The sequence below is a fragment of the Myotis nattereri genome (assembly GCF_964212035.1).
Source record: "Myotis nattereri genome assembly, chromosome: X".
Lineage (NCBI taxonomy): Eukaryota > Metazoa > Chordata > Mammalia > Chiroptera > Vespertilionidae > Myotis > Myotis nattereri.
The window spans coordinates 2,175,689-2,194,338 of NC_138078.1; the positions used below are offsets into that span (position 1 = coordinate 2,175,689).

The 18,650-nt window shown below is 53.7% G+C and overlaps 1 protein-coding gene across 2 annotated transcripts in view; it reads right to left on the reverse strand.

Annotated features, from left to right (window-relative positions):
* Positions 1–18,650, reverse strand: part of LOC308510857 (pseudouridine-5'-phosphatase-like) — a 129,069-nt gene that overhangs the window by 83,317 nt on the left and 27,102 nt on the right. The gene's annotated exons all lie outside the window — the stretch shown is intronic.

The window sequence follows — 18,650 nt, forward strand, 5'->3', positions numbered from 1 at the left end:
ACGATGTTTATCTTTTCTCCTACTGGGTTATTTCGCGTAGCGTGATGCTTTTAAAGTCTATTTCGTCGGATGTGAGTGTGGCTACTCCAGCTTTTTTTAAATTTCTTTTCCATTTCCATGGGGAATTTTTCCCATCCCTTCACTCTCGTCCTGGGTGTGTCTTTGGTTCCGAGGCGGGTCTATCGTATACACAGCGTAAAATTGGGTCATGTTTCTGTGTCCGTTCAGCTACCCTACGCCTTTTGATTGGAACATTGAATCCATTTATATTTAGGGATATTATTGAGATTCACAGTTTCATGGGGAGGGATTGAACTGCTATGGGGACATTCTTTTTTTATTTATTTTTAATATGTATTTTATTGTGTGTCTTTTTACAGAGAGGAAGGGAGAGGGATAGAGAGTTAGGAACATCAGTGAGAGAGAAACATCGATCAGCTGCCTCCTGCACACCCCCCACTGGGGATGTGCCCGCAACCAAGGTACATGCCCTTGACCGGAATCGAACCCGGGACCCTTCAGTCCTCAGGCTGACGCTCTATCCACTGAGCAACACCAGTTAGAACATCTGGGGACTTTCTTGGTTGTCACAAACTAGGGGGAGGGGTGAGGCAGGAGGCTCAAAGGCCCCACCCCGTGCACAGGACGGCCTCCCAGGACCAAGGGTGGCTCAGCCCCAGCCAGGCCAGTGTGGCTCAGTGGTTGAGCGTCAACCTATGAACCAGGAGGTCACAGTTTGATTCCCGCTCAGGGCTCCTAACCGCTCACCTGCCTGCCTGCCTTCCTGATCGCCCCTAAGCACCTCCACCTGCAGGCCTGATCACCCCCTAACTGCTCTCCCCTGCCGGCCTGATGGCTCCTAACCACCTCTGCCTCAGCCCCGACCACCGTGGCTTTGTCCGGAAGGACGTCCGGATGATGGTCGGTCTAATTAGCCTATTAGCCTTTTATATATATAGGTTTGCCCAATGAACTACAGTCATCATCTCGGACAATCTCCCGATTAGCAATGAGCATATGGATCACTGGCGAATGCTCGCGAGGCCATCATAATCGCCTCTGGAAACAGAGAAGACGGTGCCCGCGGTAGAAAGGAAGGGTTTTAAACACCCGTGTGATCTCGGAGGTGCTTATCCAAACGCCCCCCGGGGGAGCCGTTTTGCGGGGTCGGCCGATACACTCCGTGCAAACCCTCACCGTCCCCCGGAGCCCTTCTTAAAATTCAGGATCGCGGGATGAGGGATGGTGCATAATGACTTTCTTATTCAATGTTTCTAATCTCTCCTCTCCATCCACCCCCCACCCCCCTCCAACCAGGGATTTTTCTCCGCAACCGTCCGGCGCTTTAAATAAAAGAACAGCAGTGATTGAATCTCCTCACATCCTTATTTTTAGCTGTGCGTCTGGAAGTCTGCAAGACCCGCAGCGGAGACGACGAGAGAAAAATGTGTGTGTGGATGGGCCATGGGGATCGTTCTAAGACAAGGTGAGTCCTTGACCTAACGGAAAACCGGGGCGGGGGGGGGGAAGCTAGGAGGGGAAGACAACGCTATTTCCTCCGTCCGGCCTATACGATTTCGGAATTCTCTATTTGACAGGTGGGGTCCTCGTCGACAGAAGGCTGCAGCCTGGCCGGTGTGGCTCAGTGGTCGAGCGTCCACCTGTGAGCCAGGAGGTCAGGGTTCGATTGCCGGTCAAGGGCATGTGCCCGGGTTGCGGGCTCGATCCCCAGTAGGGGGCGTGCAGGAGGAGGCCGATCCATGATTCTCTCTCATCATTGATGTTTCTATTTCTCTTTCTTTTCCTCTCTGAAATCAATATATATTGATGCCCCTAACTGCTCCCCTTGCCTGCCTGATCGCCCCCTAACTGCTCTCCCCTGCCAGCCTGATTGCTCCTAACCACCTCTGCCTCAGCCCCGACCACCGTGGCTTTGTCCGGAAGGTATAAATACATAAATATATATATATATATACATACACACACACACACACACACACACACACACACACACACACTAGAGGCCCAATGCATAGAATTCATGCAAGGAGCTCGGCCCTTACAGCCCCGGCTTCATCCGGAAGGTTGTCTGGAAGGATGTCTGGAAGGTCGTTCGGCTGTCTGATCTAATTAGCATATTAGGCTTTTATTATATAGATAGATAGATATAGATATAGATATAGATATATAGATATAGACAGATAGATATAGATATAGATGATAGAGACAGATATAGATATAGATAAAGATAAACATAAAGATATAGATATAGATATAGATATAGATATAGATATAGATATAGATATAGATATATAGATATAGATATAGATATATAGATATAGATATATAGATATAGACAGATATAGATATAGATGATATAGACAGATAGATATAGATATAGATGATATAGACAGATAGATATAGATATATAGATATAGATATATAGATATAGACAGATATAGATATAGATGATATAGACAGATAGATGTAGATATAGATATATAGATATAGATATAGATATAGATATAGATATAGATTTTTTTTAAATAGTAGGCTGCAGACATGCATGGGTTCCATTATCTTCACTGAGTCCCGTCTTCAAGAGTCATGACCTAGTAGGAATTCTGCAGCTGGGTGTTGACTTAGATTAAAACACTGCATCTTTTTTTAAAATATATATATTTTTATTGATTTCAGCGAGGAAGGGAGAGGGAGAGGGAGGGAGAGAGAGAAACATCCAAGCTGAGAGAGAGAATCATGGGTCGGCTGCCTCCTGCACACCCCACACTGGGGATGGAGCCTGCAACCCGGGCCTGTGCCCTTGACCGGGAATCGAACCCTGACCTCCTGGTTCCCAGGTCGACGCTCAACCCCTGAGCCCCGCCGGCCGGCCGGCTGGGAGGTGAGCCTGTCTTCTGGCTGGCACGGCCGGCCTGCCAGGCCTGGGAGCTCGCTGCCTATGAATTATGCAGCTGTTTCTGCAGCAGGAGGCTCTTAGCGGGGCCCTCGATGAAGACGGATGGCTGCATGGGCCGCCTCGCGGGAGGTTTGGGAAATGAGAATCAGGGCCGGGGTGCGGGGACGGGGGGACTGTGCCTCTCACACCCTCTCAGCTCCACCTCCGCTCTGGCTGCTGGGTTCTCCCTCCCCCCTCTCCTCTGCGAGCCCCTCATCCCCACCCCGCAACCTCCCCTCTTCACCCCACGGCTGTGGTGTCGGTTCCATTTATTCCACCAAAGGCCCCCCCAATCCCGTCCCTGCCCCCCAACACACACAACCAGGAGGGTCTGGGAAATTTGCATCCAACTGGCTTCTCTTAGATCCAAGTAACCAAGGCACCTCCAATTCTTCCTGCTTTGCCTTTTAAAAAAACAAAAAAACAAAACAAAAAACCCACCTAGAGGCCCGGTGCATGAAATTCGTGCACAGAGCAGGGGGTCCCTCAGCCCGGCCTGCACCCTCTCCATTCCGGAGCCCTCGGGGGCGGGATCGGGCCTAAAACGGCCGTCGGACATCCCTCTCGCAATCCGGGACCGCTGGCTCCTCACTGCTCACCTGCCTGCCTGCCTGATCGGCCCTAACCACTCTGCCTGCTTGATGACCCCTAACTGCTCTCCCCTGCCGGCCTGGTCACCCCTCACCACGTTGGCCTCGGCCCCCGCCACCGTGGCTTTGTCCGGAAGGATGTCCAGAAGTTGTCCGGTCTAATTGGCATATTACCCTTTTATTAGTTTAGGTGTTTTTTTTATTGCACTGGCCGGTGTGGCTCAGTGGCTAGAGCGTCAGCCTGCGGGCTGAAGGGTCCCGGGTTCGATTCCGGTCAAGGGCATGTGCCTGGGTGGTAGGCTTGATCCCCAGCCCTGGTGGGAAGCAACCAATGGGTGTGTCTCTCTCACATGGATGTTTCTCTCTTTCTGTGTCTCCCCCTCCCTTCCACTCTCTCTAAAAAAAATCGATGGAAAAATATCCTGGGTGGAGGATTAACAACAACAAAAAAAATGTGTTTTTTTTTTAAATTTTTTATTGATTTCAGAGAAAATAAAGGAGAGGGAAGGAGAGAGAGAGAAACATCCATGATGAGAGAGAATCATGGACCAGGTGCCTCCTGCACGCCCCCTTACTGGGGATCAAGCCTGCAACCCGGGCATATGCCCTTGACCAGGAATCAAACCCTGACCTTCTGGTTCCTGGTTCGACGCTCTATCCATTGAGCCACACCAGCCAGGTCAATTTTGCCTCCTGATGGGTTCTCTGTCGTCTGTTTCTCATTGGTCCCCATCTGGGTCCCTGCCCCTCCATGACCCACTCATGCAATGATGGCTTTGGCTGAGGTTCTGAGCATCCCTGTGTCCAGGCACCTGCCCCCAGGGGGCACCTTCCCACAATGCACTGCACAGATGGGGTGCCCTGTGATGGAGTGGGCTGCCTCCCTGAGGCTGTGTCGTGAAGAGCCGTGGAGATATTTTACACACACGTTCGAAGCCTGCCCTCCCCGTCCACCGCCCGTGGAAATAGCGTAGTTTCTCCGAGTCTGACCTAAGCTGTCGTATCGGCCCTCAATGCTTAAAGGGTCGGCAAAAAGCGTTCTCTTCCCTCAGGCAAATGCCCGTGGTGGCTGGAGGGCACTCCTCCCACCTCCGGGGTCAGCTCCCCTCTGCAAATAGCATGCGGCCGGCTTGCTGTCCTTTTATTAAAAGCCATAGATAAGGCGGCGTGTCACTGTGACCTGGCCGGGTTCAGGTTTAAAAATCCAAATACGGGGATTTCATGTGATTGACAAGCCTGGATAATAATAATAATCTACACTAATAAAAGGGAAAGATGCAAATTGACCATACCTTCACAACGCCCACCAGCCAATCAGGAGTGAGTATGCAAATTAACCCGACAAAGATGGTGGGCTAATCTGCATACACAGGCACCGAGCAGCCGGGGGCGTTCTGCACCACCTCAGCCACTCCGGGCCTCTGGGCAGTGTGGGAAGGCGTAAAGGCAGGTCCAGCTGGAGCGAAGGCGATGCCGGCAGCCAAGGGAAGGAAGGCCCATTATTGCACATGGGCCTCTAGTAATAATAATAGTAATTAATAATAATAATAAAATGTGGGGGACAGTGGCTGAGGCATGCGCCGATGGAGTGAACACCTGAAGTCTATAGCGCTTCGTCAGCCAGGCAGGATCCTGTGTTCCTCATGTCCTGGCAGAAATATACATTTATCCTAAAATTAAACAACCTGCTCCTTTAACAGGATAAGAATCAGGAGCCCAGACCGGCCAGTGTGGCCCAGCGGTTGAGCGTCGACCTATGAACCAGGAGGTCACGGTTCGATTCCCAGTTTTTTTCAGCTCGATCCCCAGTAGGGGGCATGCAGGAGGCAGCCGATCCATGATTCTCTCTCATCGTGGATGTTTCTCTCTCTCTCTCTCCCTCTCCATTCCTGTCTGAACTCAATAAAAACATATTTTTAAAAAATCAATCCGTTGGCAGTGTGAGTATAATATAAGATTTCCACCCTCCCCCCCCAAAATGTATACACGCCCTAGCCAGTGTGGCTCAGTGGTTAGAGTGTGGTCCTTGGACGGAAGGGTCTCAGGTTCGAATTCCAGTCCAGGTCAGGTACCTGGGTTGCAGGTTCAATTCCGAGTCCCGGTCGGGGCACGTGTGGGAGGCAACCAATGTCTGTGTGTCTCTCTCACATCAATGTTTCTCTCTCTCCCTCCCTCCCCTACCCTTTCGCTCTCTCCAAAAATCAACGGCAAGAATCCTCTGGTGAGGATTATCAAAAAATAAATAGATAGATCCTATACAATAAAAGCCTAATATGCTAAGTGTCTGGTCGTCTGGTCGTCCGTTCAACCAATCAAAGCATAATATGCTAATGATATGCTAAGGCAACTCAACCGCTCGCTATGACGTGCACTGACCACCAGGGGGCAGACAATCGACCAGCCGCTATGACGTGCACTGACCACCAGGGGGCAGACAGTCGACCAGCCGCTATGACGTGCACTGACCACCAGGGGGCAGACGCTCCCACCGGTAGGTGAGCTTGCTGCTGGGCTCCAGCCGATTGGGACTGAGCGAAACGGGCCGGACACGCCCTGGAGCCCTTCCACAGTCCCTTCCCGGCCCCAGTCCTGCACCCGTGGGAGTCCCTCGGCCTGGCCGGCACCCTCTCTCCATCCGGGACCCCTCGGGGGATGTCGGAGAGCCGGTTTCGGCCGGTCTTGGCCCGAATTCGTGCACCGGGCCTCTCGTAGATAGAAAAATAAAAATCAGTTCTCGGTGCTGCATACAAATGCAACCTATTTGGTCTTTAGGCTCGTCCCTGCAAACTCCCTAACGCACACGCACACACATGCACGCACACACGTGCTGCTCTTTCCCGCCCTGACACGGCCCCCCTCTCAGGGGGCCCCCCGGCCTCCCCCGACTGCACCTCTCCCTCCCCCTCTCGGCTGACAGCCTCCCATTAATTTCACGAGCCCTTGACTTTATCTAATTCCACAGGCCGGCCTGTGTCAATGAGTCCTTCAGCGGGAGGAGGGAGGGAGGGGGAGGCCGGTCGATGCAGCTCACGCGGGTCTGAACGTCCATTACTCGGGCGTCTCCCTGAGGAGCAGGTTCCCCCCCAGCCCCCTCCCAGCCCCCCGTGATCTGTAGTCACCTCACATCCCGGCTGGCTGGCCCCGCGCCCACCCAGACCGCGGGCTGCATACTGAGAGCATCTCTCCCTGCCTCCTCCCCATCCTGCTGACTGCGAGCACATTCTCTCCCCCACATCCCCCCCAAACTCCCAGCCAGCCATCCCCCCCACCCTGCCCCCCACAAATGTGGCTCCTGCTCTGGCCTGGAGCCCAGCACATGGGGACGTCAGCCTGGCCAGGTGGCCAGCAGAGGTGTGGTGCTGGCCCCAGCCCGTGTGGCTCAGTGGGTAGAGCGTCGGCCTGTGGACTGAAGGGTCCTGGGTTCGATTCCCGGTCAAGGGCACAGGCCCCCGGGTTGTGGGCTGTACCCCCAGTCGGGGGCGTGCAGGAGGCGGCCGATCCATGATTCTCTCTCATCATGGATGTTTCTCTCTCCCTCTCCCTTCCTCTCTGACATCAATAAGAATGTATATTTTTTTAAAAAAGGAAGTTTCCCCCCCAAAAATACCCCCAACAAAAATGAAGGACATCCCCTAAGGGAGGAGCAGAGTTAAGTGGAATAATATGGATTTTTAAAAAATATATTTTTATTGATTTCAGAGAGGAAGGGAGAGGGAGAGAGAGAGAGAGAGACACGTCCATGAGGAGAGAGAATCATGGACCGGCTGCCTCCTGCACGCCCCCGACTGGGGGTGCAGCCCGCAACCCGGGCCTGTGCCCCCGACCGGGAATCGAACCCTGACCTCCTGGTTCATGGGTCGGTGCTCAACCACTGAGCCACACTGGCTGGGCTCATTGATTATTTTTTAGAGAGAGTGGAAGGGAGACACGGAGGCAGAGAGAGAGAGAGAAGGGAGAGACACCTCAATCGGTTGCCTCCCGCAGGTGCCCCCACGGGGATCGGGGGTCAAACCCAAGACCCTTCTGTGCACTGGCCAAGTGTCTAACCATTGAGCCACACCAGCCCGGGCTAGCTGAGCAATATTTTTTTAAAATATATTTTTTATTGGTTTCAGAGAATAAGGGAGAGGGAGAGAGAGAGAGAGAAACATCCATGAGGAGAGAGAATCATGGACCGGCCGCCTCCTGCACGCCCCCCACTGGGGATGGAGCCCGCAACCCGGGCCTGTGCCCTCGGCCGGAATCGAACCCGTGACCCTTCAGTCCGCAGGCCGACGCTCTATCCACTGAGCCACACCAGCCAGGACCGTATTTCTTTCGAGGAATCAAAATTGGTGACGTTAAAAGTTCCAGGAGGCCTGGCCGGCGGGGCTCAGGGGTTGAGCGTCGACCTGTGAGCCAGTAGGTCAGGGTTCGATTCCCGGTCGAGGGCACAGGCCCGGGGTTGCGGGTTCGATCCCCAGTGTGGGGCGTGCAGGAGGCGGCCGATGCATGATTCTCTCTCCTCATGGATGTTTCTCTCTCCCTCTCCCTTCTTCTCTGAAATCAAATCTATTTTTTAAGTCGCTTCCCCTGGAAATTGGCCCATCTTTCGGGAAAGGCCACCCCCCCCCGTCCCCCCCAGAATCTATCCCCCGAATGAAACATCACAGTGACAGGAAAAGATGCGCATTCCGGCTCTTGAACCCTGAGGAGGAGCCTCCGAAGAGGGAGGGGGTGGGGGGCCGGGGAGGGGGGCTGTCCCCGCGTGGACACAAGGTGACAGGACGTCAGATGCTCACTCGCCTCCCAGGGCCTGGGGGAGGGGGGCGGTTTGGGGGGGTTTGGGGGGGAGAGGCGGGCCAGGAGGCGTCATCCTTCATTTCCCAGCATCATCGGACGGGCTCGCCGGGCAGGTGGCCGTCTGTCATCATCGGGGGGACGCAGCAAGGACAGAAGGCTGCTGTGAGTGTCCTTAGGGGGGAGGGGGAGTGGGGGGAGGGGGAAAGGGGGGAAGGGGAGGGGGATGCCGCTGAGCACAGGAAACGAGCCCCATCCACTACGCTCCCTGGAAATGTCATTTCAGGGTCAGGAGAACTAGGGCGCCCTCCTAAGGCGGCTGGAGGGCAGGGGCCATGGGGGGCTGGCCGGTGCGGGGGGCCATGGGGGGCTGGCCGGTGCGGACGCCCGTGGTGTGGCCACAAGGCGACGAGGCAGCATCACGTACCGGCCGCCCCCCGCCCCACACTGGGGATCGAGCCCTGACCTCCTGGTTCACAGGCCGAGGTCTAACCACTGAACCACACCGGCCGGGCCGCGCTATGCGTGATTTGTTAATCCCAGTGGGTTAAGTCGGAAGAGAAAGGAACATCCGTTGAGTTATCAGCTGTTAAGGGGTGTGTGCATTTTTTTGGGGGGGGAACCCTTTATGTGTGTGTGTGTGCGTGTGTATTTATAGATATAAATATAGAGATATAGAGATATAAATTAGATATAGATATATATTAGATATAGATAGATTAGGTATAGATTAGATATAGATAGAGGTGTATACAGATGTATAGATAGAGGTATGGATATAGATTAGATATGTAGATTAGATATAGATATACATTATATAGGTATAGATTAGATATAGATATATAGATATAGATTAGATATAGGTTAGATATAGATATATAGATATACATATAGATAGATATAGATATAGAGATAGAGATAGATATAATAGGGGTAGATATAGGTATATGTAGATAGAAATATAGAGGCATAGATATAGATTAGATACAGATTAGATATAGATTCATATATAGATACAGATGATATAGATATAGATATAGATATAGATATAGATATAGATATAGATTTAGATATAGATGTAGATACACTACTAGATATGGATATGGATATGGATATGGATATAGATATAGATATAGAGAGAGATAGAGATAGATATAGAGATATAGATATAGATATAATAGGGGTAGCTATAGGTATATGTAGATAGACATAGAGGTATAGATATAGATATCGATTAGATATAGGTTAGATATTGAAAGGTGTATATACATAGCTGATATAAATATAGATAGATATAGGAGTAGATATGCATATGGTTATTGATATGGATATCGATATAATAAAGGTAGCTATAGGTATCTGTAGATATAGAGTTATAGATATAGATATCGATTAGATATAGATTATAGATATGGATATAGATAGGTAGATATGGATAAGAATATGGATAAGGATATCAGAAAGGAAGAGAGAGGGAGAGGGAGAGAAACATCCATGATGAGAGAGAATCAGGGATCGGCTGCCTCCTGCACGCCTCCTACTGGGGATGGAGACCACGACCCAGGCATGTGCCCAGACCGGGAATCGAACTGGGACTCGAACTGGGACCTGCTGGTTCATAGGTCGACGCTCAGCCACGGAGCCACGCGGGCCAGGCCTCATGTTGTGGCCTCACCCCATAACGAAGAAACAGAATTTTCCGGAGGATGAGGCCCAGAAATCAGGATTTTAAAAAGATTCCCAGGTGATTCTAAGGTGCAGCCAAGGTTGAGAAGCAAGGAACTTAAAAAATATATATATATATTTTTTGCAGGCCCAACCCCACCAAAGCGCAGAGGTGCCGAGAGGTGACCGGGGAAACCTTTATGCAAATGTCACATTTGACTTTCAAATGCCCGAGAAATGCATTCTGTCCCGGAAACCGGCTCGTAACGAAAAAGGTAAAATGAAATAAAGCCAACCAATTATACGGACGGTGAGAAGTTATCTTCTTGCAAACTCCCACTCAACTCGCGGGTTCTGATTGATGCAAAGGAGCGGCCCATTGTATAACCGGGTTCCGTCCCTCGTTTTAAGACGCCGGGTGAAATGTTTTTAACGTTTCGGGAGGTGGAGGAAACCCAATTCCTTTCCCATGAGGACGAGAGATTATTACCCTTGTCCAACATCGAGGCAACGTTTGGGGGGCTGGGGAATGGGATGGGGAATTATGCAAATCCCTGTGAACGGTTTCCTTCGAGGTGTGAGAAGAGCTGCAGGCGGGGAGGACACAGCCGTACATTTTAAGGCGAATTCCTCAGTCCGTCAGGACATCTGTGCGTGCTCCGTGGAGGGGACACGCCATAGAAGGGACCTGGGATCCCGTCCGCGTGATTTCAAAAGTAGACGGGAGATTTGCGTCCGGTCCCGTCTAACCTGGCATCTTGGACACGGGCCCGCAGCTCTCTGCACGGCGAGTGCCCAGGAATCTCTAATAATAAAAGTGTAATATTGCTAATTAGACCTGACAGCCGGACGACCTTCCGGACGTTGTTCCGGACATCGCTCCAGACCAAGGCTAATGGTTAGGGGTGATCAGGCCGGCAGAGTGGTTAGGGGCGATCAGGCAGCCAGATGAGTGGTTAGGGGCAATCAGGCAGGCAGAAGAGCAGTAACGGGCAATCAGCCTGGCAGGGGAGCTGTTAGGGGCGATCAGGCAGCCAGACAAGTGGTTAGGGGCACCCAGGCAGGCAGCGGCGGTTAGGGGCAATCAGGCAGGCAGGGGAGCAGTTAGGGGCGATCAGGCAGGCAGGGGAGCTATTAGGGGCAATTAGGCAGGCAGAAGAGCAGTAAGGGGCAATCAGGCTGGCAGGGGAGCTGTTAGGGGCGATCAGGCAGGCAGGTGAGTGGTTAGGGGCGATCAGGCAGGCAGGCGAGTGGTTAGGGGTGATCAGGCAGGCAGAGTGGTTAGGGGGTGATCAGGCAGGAAGAGTGGTTAGGGGGCGATCAGGCAGGCAGGTAGAGGGGTTAGGGGAGATCAGGCAGGCAGAGGGGTTAGGGTGATCAGGCAGGCGGGCAGAGTGGTTAGGGAGCAACCAGGCGGGCAGAGTGGTTAGGGAGCAACCAGGCAGGCAGAGTGGTTAGGGGCGATCAGGCAGCCAGGTGAGCAGTTAGGGACGATCAGGCAGGCAGGGGAGCTGTTAGGGGGCGATCAGGCAGGCAGGCGAATGGTTAGGGGCCAGCAGTCCCGGATTGCGAGAGGGATGTCCGACTGCAGGTTTAGGCCCGATCCCTGCAGGCCTAAACCAGCAGTCGGACATCCCCTGAGGGGTCCTGGATTGCTAGAGGGTGCAGGCTGGGCTAAGGGACCCCGCCCGCCGCCCCCCCCCCACCTCATGCACAGATTTCGTGCACCAGGCCTCTAGTCGGGAAATAAAAGCCAGGCTGGGGCCCGTGTGAGGGTACAGGCTAGAATCTGGGAGCCGAAACCTTGACCCTCTCCTGCCCTGCATAACAAAAGGTCCCTGCCCTGCATAACAAAAGGTCCCTGTAGCTGCGTCCCCGACCTGACGTCAATAAAGTTTTATCGGCACACAGACCGGGCATCGAACCCTGACCTCCTGGTTCCTAGGTTGACGCTCCACCACTGAGCCACGCTGGCCGGGCAAATCATTTGAACGTTTCTCTCCCTCTCTCTCTCCCTCCCTCTCCCTCCCTCTGTCTGAAATCAATAAATACATATTTTTTAAATAAATATATTTAAACAACATGAAAATAAAAAAAAGGTCTCGGTTCTCAAAATGCCTTCAAGGTGTATTACTGCTCATTTCTTATTTTTATTGGGTTTCTTTTCCCCGCTTTCGATTTACATCTCATTTCATGTCAGGTTTGCTGTTTTCTCCCAGAAAAAAAAAAAATTATTATTTTTTTTCTGCAACATCCCTTCCGCGTCCAAGTCTCCCGTTTCAGCCCTGAGGCTGTGCCTGGCTGGCCTGCGAGGGACGGAAGCCAGACGACGCCTGCCCGTCTCCGAGGAATGCGGGGAACGTAATAAATATTTCATAGACGCTTCCTAATTGCGTTTCAGGGCAGCATTCTAAATTAAATGTTAACGGGCCGTTTTCTTCAAACGAAGGAACCCCCATTCTTCGGCCGGAGGCCCGTGATCACCCACCAACGTTTCCAGTGTGAGTCCTGCCACCCTCGTACAGCGACCCGCCCCCCTGGGGGAGTACTGGGCGCTGGCCCGGCCGGTGTGGCTCAGTGGTTGGGCATCAACCCATGAACCAAGAGGTCAGGGTTCGATTCCCGGGCAGGGCACGTGCCCGGGTTGTGAGCTTGATCCTGCAGTCGGGGGCGTGCAGGAGGCGGCCGAGGAATAATGCTCCTCTCTCATCATGGATGTTTCTCTCTCTCTTTTTAAAAAAATATTTTTTATTGATTTTTTACAGAGAGGAAGGGAGAGGGATAGAGAGTTAGAAACATCGATCAGCTGCCCCCTGCACACCTCCCACTGGGGATGTGCCCGCAACCAAGGTACCTGCCCTTGACCGGAATCGAACCCCGGACCCTTCCGTTCGCAGGCCGACGGTCTATCCACTGAGCCACACCGGCCAGGGCTCCGCTTCTCTCTTTAAAATTCAATAAAAACACATTGAAAGAAAAGGGAAGAATGGGGCCCGCAGCAGAAGCGTCCCCTAAGCATCAGTGCCTCCTGCCTTAGCTCTGAGGCCCTCATTCTCCAAGCGCCCCCCCCCCAATACCACTTATTCTCCCCGCCTCGCTGAAGGCCACCTCCTCCAGGAAGCCCTCCCTGATTGCTGCACCCACAACGATTCCCCCTCGAACTGAACGTGCCCTTTCCTGCCTGCCGAGCAGCGCTGGCCTGTCCGCGGGCCACGGACGCGGGTTCTAGGCCTGGTTACGCGGTCCCTGTGCGAGGAATCTCCCAGGATGCTCCTTGGCCTCCTGGCTGGAACCCCGCTCTCCGACCTCCTCACCACACCCAGCTCCTGGCTCGGACCCCCTCCTGTGACATCACACAGCACAAGCGTGTCCATGGCAACGTTAGAGAGAGCCATCCACCAAGCGCAGGGGCCCCTCTGTCCGTCCATCCGTCCGTTCGTCCATCTGTCCGTCCGTCCGTCCGTCAGCAACTGGCTGGAAGGCCCGGCCGGTGTGGCTCAGTGGTTGAGGGTCAACCCATAAGCCAGGGGGTCACGGTTCGATTCCCGGTCAAGGGCACAGGCCCGGGTTGCGGGCTCGATCCCCAGTCGGGGGCGTGCGGGAGGCAGCCGGTCCATGATTCTCTCTCATCACGGATCTCTCTCTCTCTCTCTCTCTCTCTCTCTCTCTCTCCCCCTCTCCCTTCTTCTCTCTCTAAAATCAATAAAAACATATTTTAAAAAAAAATCCCAGCGCTGCCCTATCCAGTGTGGCTCAGTGGATAGCGCGTCGGCCTGCGGACTGAAGGGTCCCGGGTTCGAATCCTGGTCAAGGGCATGTACCTTGGTTGCGGGCACATCCCCAGTGGGGGGTGTTCAGGAGGCAGCTAATCGATGTTTCTCTCATCGATGTTTCTAACTCTATCCTTCTCCCTTCCTCTCTGTAAAAAATCAATAAAAACCATGTATATTTTTTAAAAAATCCCAGCGCTGTCACTTCAGCGTGCCTCGGTTTCCCCACCGTGTTACCGTGAGGGCGAGGCGACGGAATTCGTGTAAAGGGCGAGGGTGCAGGATATGTGTGCCTGAGCCGGTCCCCGCTGTTAGACACACGGGATGAGCCGGGGTCCAAGCCCGGGGCAGTGAAGGTCGCCGTGTCCTTGGCTGTGAAGGTCACCGTGTCCTTGGCAAGCTCCCACCCCTCCCAACCCCATCCATTGCAGCAGATGCAGCCCTGGGAGCAGGGCGATTGCTGGCCTGGTTTCCCCCGCAAGGTGCCTCCTGGCGCCCTTGAAGGCGGGGGAGTCCTTGGCGGGGAGACAAGCATCGCCGTGCCAAGTCCCTGGTGCCAGGGTGGCGGCGACTTGGCAGAGGGACCTGGGATCAGCCCTCTAATCCCCGTCCTGGATTACACGAAGGTCACGGAACCGCCCCGCATAAAGGGATTGTGGCGTCTCCATCCCTCATTATCGCCCATCTTACTCCTGGAAAGCCCAGGGCCAGCCAAAGGCCACTGTCTTTTTTTTTTCCCTTTTTCTTCAATATATTTGTACTAGAGGCGCAGTGCATGAATTCGTGCATGGGTGGGGTGCGATGGGCCAAGGTCTGTAGGGAGGAGGAGATGGGGGGGAGGTTGGCCAGCCATCGGCCCAGATTGGGCCCATCAGTCCGAACAGGGCCGGGGTCACTGGGGGGAGGGGTTGCGGCCGATTGGCCAGTGGGCCCCGCTCCCAATTGGGGGGGTGATTGGGGTCGGCGGCCTGGGGGAGGGGCCATGGGTGGTTGGCCGGCTGGCCCTGCCCCTGACTGGAGTCGGGGTACCCACTGGGGGTGGGGCTGGCCAGGGGGAGGGGTTACAGGAGGTTGGCCAGCCCACTCCCTATTGGGGTAGGGGGGCGATCAGGGGCAGGGCCAGCCAGGGGGAGGGGTCCAGGGAGATTGGCCGCCGGCCTCACCCCCCCGATGGGGCCAGTTCGCTAGCAGCAGTGGGCCTCATAGCGACTGGGGTGTTCTGGCTGCTGGCTTTTTATATATATAGATTGATTTCAGAGAGGAAAGGAGAGAGAGAGAGAAACATCCATGATGAGAGAGAATCATGCATCGGCTGCCTCTTGCACGCCCCACACTGGGGATCGAGCCTGCAATCCAGACAGGTGCCCTGGACCGGGAATCGAACCCAGGACCCCCTGGTTCGCAGGTCAAAGCTCAACCACTGAGCCCCGCTGGCCGGACCACACAAGCCTTTTCATGCAGGACCTGTGTGTTTGGGAAGTGAAATATCGCACCATTGATATTTCAGTTTCAAATACTGGGGAACAGGGGGGAGAGAGAGAGAGAGAGAGAGAGAGAGAGAGAGAGTCCGTATAACTCACGCGGACAAATACACACGTGGGAGAGTGGACGTAAGACACATTCAAACCTGTAAGAATTTCTGTGAGTTTATTGGCGCCAAACCGTCGACAACGGCCGGGAAGCAGAACCTCAAGCGTTGGAGATTGGGGATTTTTTTTTTTTAACCTTATTTTATACATGACAATCAAAGACGCGGGCATACGTGGGTTCCTAGGGGATGGATCCATCGGGGATGGGTCAGGGAGGCGGGAGAAAGCCAAACAGGGAGACCCCTGGGATTGGATGAAAAGTGAAATGATGGACACGTGATTCATTTACACAGGTGGGTGCCGGACCTTTGACAGTCAGCAATGAACACGATGATGACAATAGCAATGAGGGGACTTGGGGGTGTCCGCCCTGACGCGTGGGCTGTGCCTCGAGGGGTCTGGAGAAAGGGAAGGGACAGGTCACCCCAATATTTGATCCACAGGTTCTGTCATCTCAGATGCAAAAAAACACAGCGGACACAGGAAAGATCCAAGATGGTGTTTGTTAGGGAAGATACCAGCCTAGGAAGTGACCATCCACTCCTATGGTGTAAACTGCTTTTTATTTTTATAAAAAAATATACATTTTATTGATTTTTTACAGAGAGGAAGGGAGAGGAATAGAGAGTTAGAAACATCGATGAGAGAGAAGCATCAATCAGCTGCCTCCTGCACACACCCTACTGGGGATGTGCCCGCAACCAAGGTACATGCCCTTGACTGGAATCGAACCCAGGACTCTTCAGTCCGCAGGCCGACCAGTGAACCAAACCGGCCAGGACTGTAAACTGCTTTTTAATTAAAACGTTTTCATGTCAGCCCATCCTCTGTGCGGACTTCAGGTCTCTGAGTTTGCAAGGCCTTCCCTGAGCTGGTCAGGTTAGCAACGTGGTCCCACAGACGCATTCATTCATTCATTCATTCATTCATTCATTCAAGCATTCATTCATCCATTCATGCATTCATTTATTCATTCATTCATGCATTCATTCATCTAGTTAGCTAATCCTCACCTGAAGATATTTTTGCATTGATTTTCAGAGAGAGAGGAAGGGAGCGGGAGACACCAAGAGAAACATTCATTTGTGAGAGACACATCGATGGGTTGCCTCCTGCATGCGCCCCGAACAGGGCCCTGGGCTGGGGAGGAGCCTGCAATCCAGGTCCGTGCCCTTGACCGGGAATCGAACCCAGGACCCTGCGGTCCCCAGGCCGACGCTCTAGCCACTGAGCAACACTGGCAAGGGCTAAAGATGCATTTACTCATTTCAAGAGTTTCTCCTCTCTCGCCGAGGCCGCGGCCCATTCCTCTCTGTCCCTGTGGGTGAAACCACTTAGACTAACTCTTATCTCCTCTCCTTTTCTGGACAGAGGGATAATGGATGCCTCCCCCCTCTGACTCCCCTCTCTCCCACACCCACCCTCCGGCCAGGTCTGAGTAATGGTTTGACGCCAGCTTCTGTGATTAGGGGAGAGAAAGCCGGCAGCCCCTGGCAGGCAGGCGCTCCATCAATGTTATGAGCGGGCTCCCCCCCCCCCCCCCGCCCCCCGATCTTATCTCAGACGCTGACAAGTCCTTCTCTTCTCCGCCCGCTATCTCCCGCCTCTGGACACACATGCTCCCTGGCTCTCTGTGTCCACGCGATCCACTTCCCTCCGGAACACGGCACAGAGCTCTGCTCGGAGCTGCACGGGAATCAGAGGGAGGCCTGGGTGTCGTGGTGTCTGCGGGGCCCAGAAAGAGGCCTGGGTGTCGTGGTGTCTGCGGGGCCCAGAGGGAGGCCTGGGTGTCGTGGTGTCTGCGGGGCCCACCGGGGGCGGTGGGGGAGGCCTGGAGCTGGCCCAGCGAGAGGGCCAGGGGGTGGGGACGGGTTAGGAAGGGAGGTGATCTTGCCCTTTGCATGGCGACCAGGCTGCAGGGACCCGCGGGGAGGAGAGGTCAGCGGAGGTGGGCAGGTGCGTGGAGCTTAAGAATTCCCACTAAACATACGTGGGGCTTCCTTGTTAATGCCTCCAGACAAGTGGTTTTTCTCTGGATGGAGACGTCAGCCCATAGAAGGGGCCCAGGTCCTAATCCATCCTAAACGAAATGCCTGCTCTTGATCTTGAACCCATTCTTTTCTCTTAAGAGTGTTATTACCCAGCCCGGCCGGCGTGGCTCAGTGGTTGAGCGTCGACCTACGCACCAGGAGGTCACGGTCGGATTCCAGGTCAAGGGCACGTGCCCGGGTTGTGAGCTCGATCCCCAGTAGGGGGCATGCAGGAGGCGGCCGATCCATGATTCTCTCTCATCATGGATGTTTCTGTCTCTCTCTCCCTCTCCCTTCCTCTCTGAAGTCAATACTACAGAATAAAAGCCTAATATGCTAAGTATCCGGTTGGCCATTCAACCGATCAATATGCTAATGATATGCTAAGGCTGCTCAACCGCTCGCTATGACGTGCACTGACCACCAGGGGGCAGATGAGCCGACCAGTAGGTTAGCTTGCTGCTGGGGTCTGGCCGATTGGGACTGAGCGAGACAGGCTGGACATGCCCTGGAGCCCTCCCGCGGTCTGTCCTAGGCTGGGCAACCTCCCGTGTCCCTCCCTGGACCCGATCGTGCACCAGTGGGGTCCCTCGGCCTGGCCTGCGCCCTCGCAATCCAGGACCCCTCGGGGGATGTCAGAGAGCTGGTTTCGGCCCGATCCTGCGGGCCAGGCCAAGGGACCCCACTGGTGCACCAATTTGTGCACAAGGCCTCTAATAAAAATATGTATTTTTAAAAAAGTGTTATCCACTCTGGGGAAAGAGCATTTGTAAAGATAGAAGTGTCTGTGTGTGTGAGAGAGACTGTCTAACACACGCACGCGCACACACACAGTCACAGCATAGGGTGCCGACCGGTGTACGAGCATCCGAAGCCACATTCTGTGTCATATGGGGACACGCTATGCAAACGCACCAGGCGTGAGGCTGGAGAGCTGGGCACATGCCTGTTGCAGATTTGTAATGCTTCCCACCAGAGACATGGCATGCAGCCACGGTAATTTTCCCCTTAATCCAAAACCATCGGATCGCACAGATGGGAGAGCCACACTCGATTTTCCCTGAGCTGTTTAGACAGCAACGTTCCGAAGGAGATAGAGGTGGATGTAGATAAGAGAGTAGAGATATGAAATAGATATACAGAGAGAGATAGGGCATGGATGTTATTCTGCATAGATATGCTCTGTGCAGATAACACAGGCCTGTGTGACCCTCATTTCTAGCCCCCCCCTCCGCCCCCCGACATCCTCTGCAGGGTGCATGAGCCAGGCG